Source organism: Puntigrus tetrazona, chromosome 19 (genome assembly GCF_018831695.1).
Source record: "Puntigrus tetrazona isolate hp1 chromosome 19, ASM1883169v1, whole genome shotgun sequence".
Taxonomy (NCBI): Eukaryota; Metazoa; Chordata; class Actinopteri; order Cypriniformes; family Cyprinidae; genus Puntigrus; species Puntigrus tetrazona.
In genome coordinates, this window is record NC_056717.1 from 1,515,801 (window position 1) to 1,522,125 (window position 6,325).

The following is a 6,325-nucleotide window of genomic DNA, read 5'->3' on the forward strand; positions in this document are numbered from 1 at the left end:
GTCCAGAACTAGAAACACACTGAAAAGGCTCATTCTGCTTTGAAACTGCATGAAAAAGCTTTCTCTCGCTGAGAAACAACGTTTAAAGCACTTCTAGGCTTGTTTTGAGTTCATTTGCTCAGAAGCACTAAAACAGCATTTCTGCTCATGAAAAGTCAAGAACTAAGCAATTTGTGCTTTTTGAGCTCTAATATGACTTTTTGTGTCCAGAACTAGAAACACACTGAAAAGGCTCATTCTGCTTTGAAACTGCATGAAAAGGCTTTCTCTCGCTGAGAAACAACGTTTAAAGCACTTCTAGGCTTGTTTTGAGTTCATTTGCTCAGAAGCACTAAAACAGCATTTCTGCTCATGAAAAGTCAAGAACTAAGCAAATTGTGCTTTTTGAGCTCTAATATGACTTTTTGTGTCCAGAACTAGAAACACACTGAAAAGGCTTATTCTGCTTTGAAACTGCATGAAAAAGCTTTCTCTCGCTGAGAAACAACGTTTAAAGCACTTCTAGGCTTGTTTTGAGTTCATTTGCTCAGAAGCACTAAAACAGCATTTCTGCTCATGAAAAGTCAAGAACTAAGCAAATTGTGCTTTTTGAGCTCTAATATGACTTTTTGTGTCCAGAACTAGAAACACACTGAAAAGGCTCATTCTGCTTTGAAACTGCATGAAAAGGCTTTCTCTCGCTGAGAAACAACGTTTAAAGCACTTCTAGGCTTGTTTTGAGTTCATTTGCTCAGAAGCACTAAAACAGCATTTCTGCTCATGAAAAGTCAAGAACTAAGCAAATTGTGCTTTTTGAGCTCTAATATGACTTTTTGTGTCCAGAACTAGAAACACACTGAAAAGGCTCATTCTGCTTTGAAACTGCATGAAAAAGCTTTCTCTCACTGAGAAACAACGTTTAAAGCACTTCTAGGCTTGTTTTGAGTTCATTTGCTCAGAAGCACTAAAACAGCATTTCTGCTCATGAAAAGTCAAGAACTAAGCAAATTGTGCTTTTGAGCTCTAATATGACTTTTTGTGTCCAGAACTAGAAACACACTGAAAAGGCTCATTCTGCTTTGAAACTGCATGAAAAGGCTTTCTCGCTGAGAAACAACGTTTAAAGCACTTCTAGGCTTGTTTTGAGTTCATTTGCTCAGAAGCACTAAAACAGCATTTCTGCTCATGAAAAGTCAAGAACTAAGCAAATTGTGCTTTTTGAGCTCTAATATGACTTTTTGTGTCCAGAACTAGAAACACACTGAAAAGGCTCATTCTGCTTTGAAACTGCATGAAAAAGCTTTCTCGCTGAGAAACAACGTTTAAAGCACTTCTAGGCTTGTTTTGAGTTCATTTGCTCAGAAGCACTAAAACAGCATTTCTGCTCATGAAAAGTCAAGAACTAAGCAAATTGTGCGTTTTGAGCTCTAATATGACTTTTTGTGTCCAGAACTAGAAACACACTGAAAAGGCTCATTCTGCTTTGAAACTGCATGAAAAGGCTTTCTCTCGCTGAGAAACAACGTTTAAAGCACTTCTAGGCTTGTTTTGAGTTCATTTGCTCAGAAGCACTAAAACAGCATTTCTGCTCATGAAAAGTCAAGAACTAAGCAATTTGTGCTTTTTGAGCTCTAATATGACTTTTTGTGTCCAGAACTAGAAACACACTGAAAAGGCTCATTCTGCTTTGAAACTGCATGAAAAGGCTTTCTCTCGCTGAGAAACAACGTTTAAAGCACTTCTAGGCTTGTTTTGAGTTCATTTGCTCAGAAGCACTAAAACAGCATTTCTGCTCATGAAAAGTCAAGAACTAAGCAAATTGTGCTTTTTGAGCTCTAATATGACTTTTTGTGTCCAGAACTAGAAACACACTGAAAAGGCTCATTCTGCTTTGAAACTGCATGAAAAAGCTTTCTCTCGCTGAGAAACAACGTTTAAAGCACTTCTAGGCTTGTTTTGAGTTCATTTGCTCAGAAGCACTAAAACAGCATTTCTGCTCATGAAAAGTCAAGAACTAAGCAAATTGTGCGTTTTGAGCTCTAATATGACTTTTTGTGTCCAGAACTAGAAACACACTGAAAAGGCTCATTCTGCTTTGAAACTGCATGAAAAAGCTTTCTCTCACTGAGAAACAACGTTTAAAGCAATTCTAGGCTTGTTTTGAGTTCATTTGCTCAGAAGCACTAAAACAGCATTTCTGCTCATGAAAAGTCAAGAACTAAGCAAATTGTGCTTTTTGAGCTCTAATATGACTTTTTGTGTCCAGAACTAGAAACACACTGAAAAGGCTCATTCTGCTTTGAAACTGCATGAAAAAGCTTTCTCTCGCTGAGAAACAACGTTTAAAGCACTTCTAGGCTTGTTTTGAGTTCATTTGCTCAGAAGCACTAAAACAGCATTTCTGCTCATGAAAAGTCAAGAACTAAGCAAATTGTGCTTTTTGAGCTCTAATATGACTTTTTGTGTCCAGAACTAGAAACACACTGAAAAGGCTCATTCTGCTTTGAAACTGCATGAAAAGGTTTTCTCTCGCTGAGAAACAACGTTTAAAGCACTTCTAGGCTTGTTTTGAGTTCATTTGCTCAGAAGCACTAAAACAGCATTTCTGCTCATGAAAAGTCAAGAACTAAGCAATTTGTGCTTTTGAGCTCTAATATGACTTTTTGTGTCCAGAACTAGAAACACACTGAAAAGGCTCATTCTGCTTTGAAACTGCATGAAAAGGCTTTCTCTCGCTGAGAAACAACGTTTAAAGCACTTCTAGGCTTGTTTTGAGTTCATTTGCTCAGAAGCACTAAAACAGCATTTCTGCTCATGAAAAGTCAAGAACTAAGCAAATTGTGCTTTTGAGCTCTAATATGACTTTTTGTGTCCAGAACTAGAAACACACTGAAAAGGCTCATTCTGCTTTGAAACTGCATGAAAAGGCTTTCTCTCGCTGAGAAACAACGTTTAAAGCACTTCTAGGCTTGTTTTGAGTTCATTTGCTCAGAAGCACTAAAACAGCATTTCTGCTCATGAAAGGTCAAGAACTAAGCAAATTGTGCTTTTTGAGCTCTAATATGACTTTTTGTGTCCAGAACTAGAAACACACTGAAAAGGCTCATTCTGCTTTGAAACTGCATGAAAAGGCTTTCTCTCGCTGAGAAACAACGTTTAAAGCACTTCTAGGCTTGTTTTGAGTTCATTTGCTCAGAAGCACTAAAACAGCATTTCTGCTCATGAAAAGTCAAGAACTAAGCAAATTGTGCTTTTTGAGCTCTAATATGACTTTTTGTGTCCAGAACTAGAAACACACTGAAAAGGCTCATTCTGCTTTGAAACTGCATGAAAAGGCTTTCTCTCGCTGAGAAACAACGTTTAAAGCACTTCTAGGCTTGTTTTGAGTTCATTTGCTCAGAAGCACTAAAACAGCATTTCTGCTCATGAAAAGTCAAGAACTAAGCAATTTGTGCTTTTGAGCTCTAATATGACTTTTTGTGTCCAGAACTAGAAACACACTGAAAAGGCTCATTCTGCTTTGAAACTGCATGAAAAGGCTTTCTCTCGCTGAGAAACAACGTTTAAAGCACTTCTAGGCTTGTTTTGAGTTCATTTGCTCAGAAGCACTAAAACAGCATTTCTGCTCATGAAAAGTCAAGAACTAAGCAATTTGTGCTTTTTGAGCTCTAATATGACTTTTTGTGTCCAGAACTAGAAACACACTGAAAAGGCTCATTCTGCTTTGAAACTGCATGAAAAGGCTTTCTCTCGCTGAGAAACAACGTTTAAAGCACTTCTAGGTTTGTTTTGAGTTCATTTGCTCAGAAGCACTAAAACAACATTTCTGCTCATGAAAAGTCAAGAACTAAGCAAATTGTGCTTTTGAGCACTAATATGACTTTTGTGTCCAGAACTAGAAACACTCTGAAAAGGATCATTCTGCTTTGAAACTGCATGAAAAAGCTTTGTCTCGCTGAAAAACAACGTTTAAAGCACTTCTAGGCTTGTTTTGAGTTCATTTGCACAGAAGCACTAAAACAGCATTTCTGGTCATGAAAAGTCAAGAACTAAGCAAATTGTGCTTTTTGAGCTCTAATATGACTTTTTGTGTCCAGAACTAGAAACACACTGAAAAGGCTCATTCTGCTTTGAAACTGCATGAAAAAGCTTTCTCTCGCTGAGAAACAACGTTTAAAGCACTTCTAGGCTTGTTTTGAGTTCATTTGCTCAGAAGCACTAAAACAGCATTTCTGGTCATGAAAAGTCAAGAACTAAGCAAATTGTGCTTTTGAGCTCTAATATGACTTTTTGTCCAGAACTAGAAACACACTGAAAAGGCTCATTCTGCTTTGAAACTGCATGAAAAAGCTTTGTCTCGCTGAGAAACAACGTTTAAAGCACTTCTAGGCTTGTTTTGAGTTCATTTGCACAGAAGCACTAAAACAGCATTTCTGCTCATGAAAAGTCAAGAACTAAGCAAATTGTGCGTTTTGAGCTCTAATATGACTTTTTGTGTCCAGAACTAGAAACACACTGAAAAGGCTCATTCTGCTTTGAAACTGCATGAAAAGGCTTTCTCTCGCTGAGAAACAACGTTTAAAGCACTTCTAGGCTTGTTTTGAGTTCATTTGCTCAGAAGCACTAAAACAGCATTTCTGGTCATGAAAAGTCAAGAACTAAGCAATTTGTGCTTTTTGAGCTCTAATATGACTTTTTGTGTCCAGAACTAGAAACACACTGAAAAGGCTCATTCTGCTTTCAAACTGCATGAAAAAGCTTTCTCTCGCTGAGAAACAACGTTTAAAGCACTTCTAGGCTTGTTTTGAGTTCATTTGCTCAGAAGCACTAAAACAGCATTTCTGCTCATGAAAAGTCAAGAACTAAGCAATTTGTGCTTTTTGAGCTCTAATATGACTTTTTGTATCCAGAACTAGAAACACACTGAAAAGGCTCATTCTGCTTTGAAACTGCATGAAAAGGCTTTCTCTCGCTGAGAAACAACGTTTAAAGCACTTCTAGGCTTGTTTTGAGTTCATTTGCTCAGAAGCACTAAAACAGCATTTCTGCTCATGAAAAGTCAAGAACTAAGCAAATTGTGCTTTTTGAGCTCTAATATGACTTTTTGTGTCCAGAACTAGAAACACACTGAAAAGGCTCATTCTGCTTTGAAACTGCATGAAAAAGTTTTCTCTCGCTGAGAAACAACGTTTAAAGCACTTCTAGGCTTGTTTTGAGTTCATTTGCTCAGAAGCACTAAAACAGCATTTCTGCTCATGAAAAGTCAAGAACTAAGCAAATTGTGCTTTTTGAGCTCTAATATGACTTTTTGTGTCCAGAACTATAAACACACTGAACAGGCTCATTCTGCTTTGAAACTGCATGAAAAGGCTTTCTCTCGCTGAGAAACAACGTTTAAAGCATTTCTAGGCTTGTTTTGAGTTCATTTGCTCTTGTTGTGCTAATTATTCTCTGCAATCCATGCGCATTCTTTTATCGAAGAGGAGACATAACTTTATATTCCAAATCATTTATTCGACAGATGCATATGATACAAACATCAGCTGCTGAGTTCATTCACACAAGAGAGTGTGTCCACACTCCAGCAGTTCTCAATATTTATCGTCGTCCCTCTTCAGTTCACACCCCCTCGCGTTATCTGACTCCATTGCCCATTCGGTGTTGTATCCTCTTTTCAAGAAAGCTGACCTCCTCATTCCATCTGTGACCTGTAGAACCTGAAGAGAGACATACACGACCCCTGACCCTCTCAACTCCCAAGCATGCAATTTGCTTATCACTCTTCTGCACGCAGACATAGGCCAGGGACGTTAGCTGACAGTTCCCTGTTCAACTAACATTCTTTTGCACAATATATTGCTTGCACAAATACCATACTACTTAAAAGATATATTTGCTATTTTGTATTTAAATACCATAGCTGATTATAATTGCTCAAAATAAACAGTGAATTAATACAAAACATTTGTATAAAAATATAAAAAATAAAACATCAGTATTATATATTCACAAAGGATAGAAAATATCCCACAAATCCCTCTCTTGACCTCGTAAGAGGTCACACATCATTCTCGTTTTCTTCTTCTGACTCCAATTCACCATCTCCCTCCGGTAACAGCAATGGCATGCTGTATGGTGGAGGGCTATCTTTCTTCTCAATTGCAGTCACAATTAATCTGTTACACAGAGATCTTATACATGGTACACAACAACATCCACAAGTAATTACTATTCCCAAAAATACTGCAATTGAGGAAAACAAAGAAATAAACATACTCTTCCAGGTACCGAACCATTTCGTAAACATATCATCCAATGGATTATTAATCCCTGAGTGTTCTTTCGT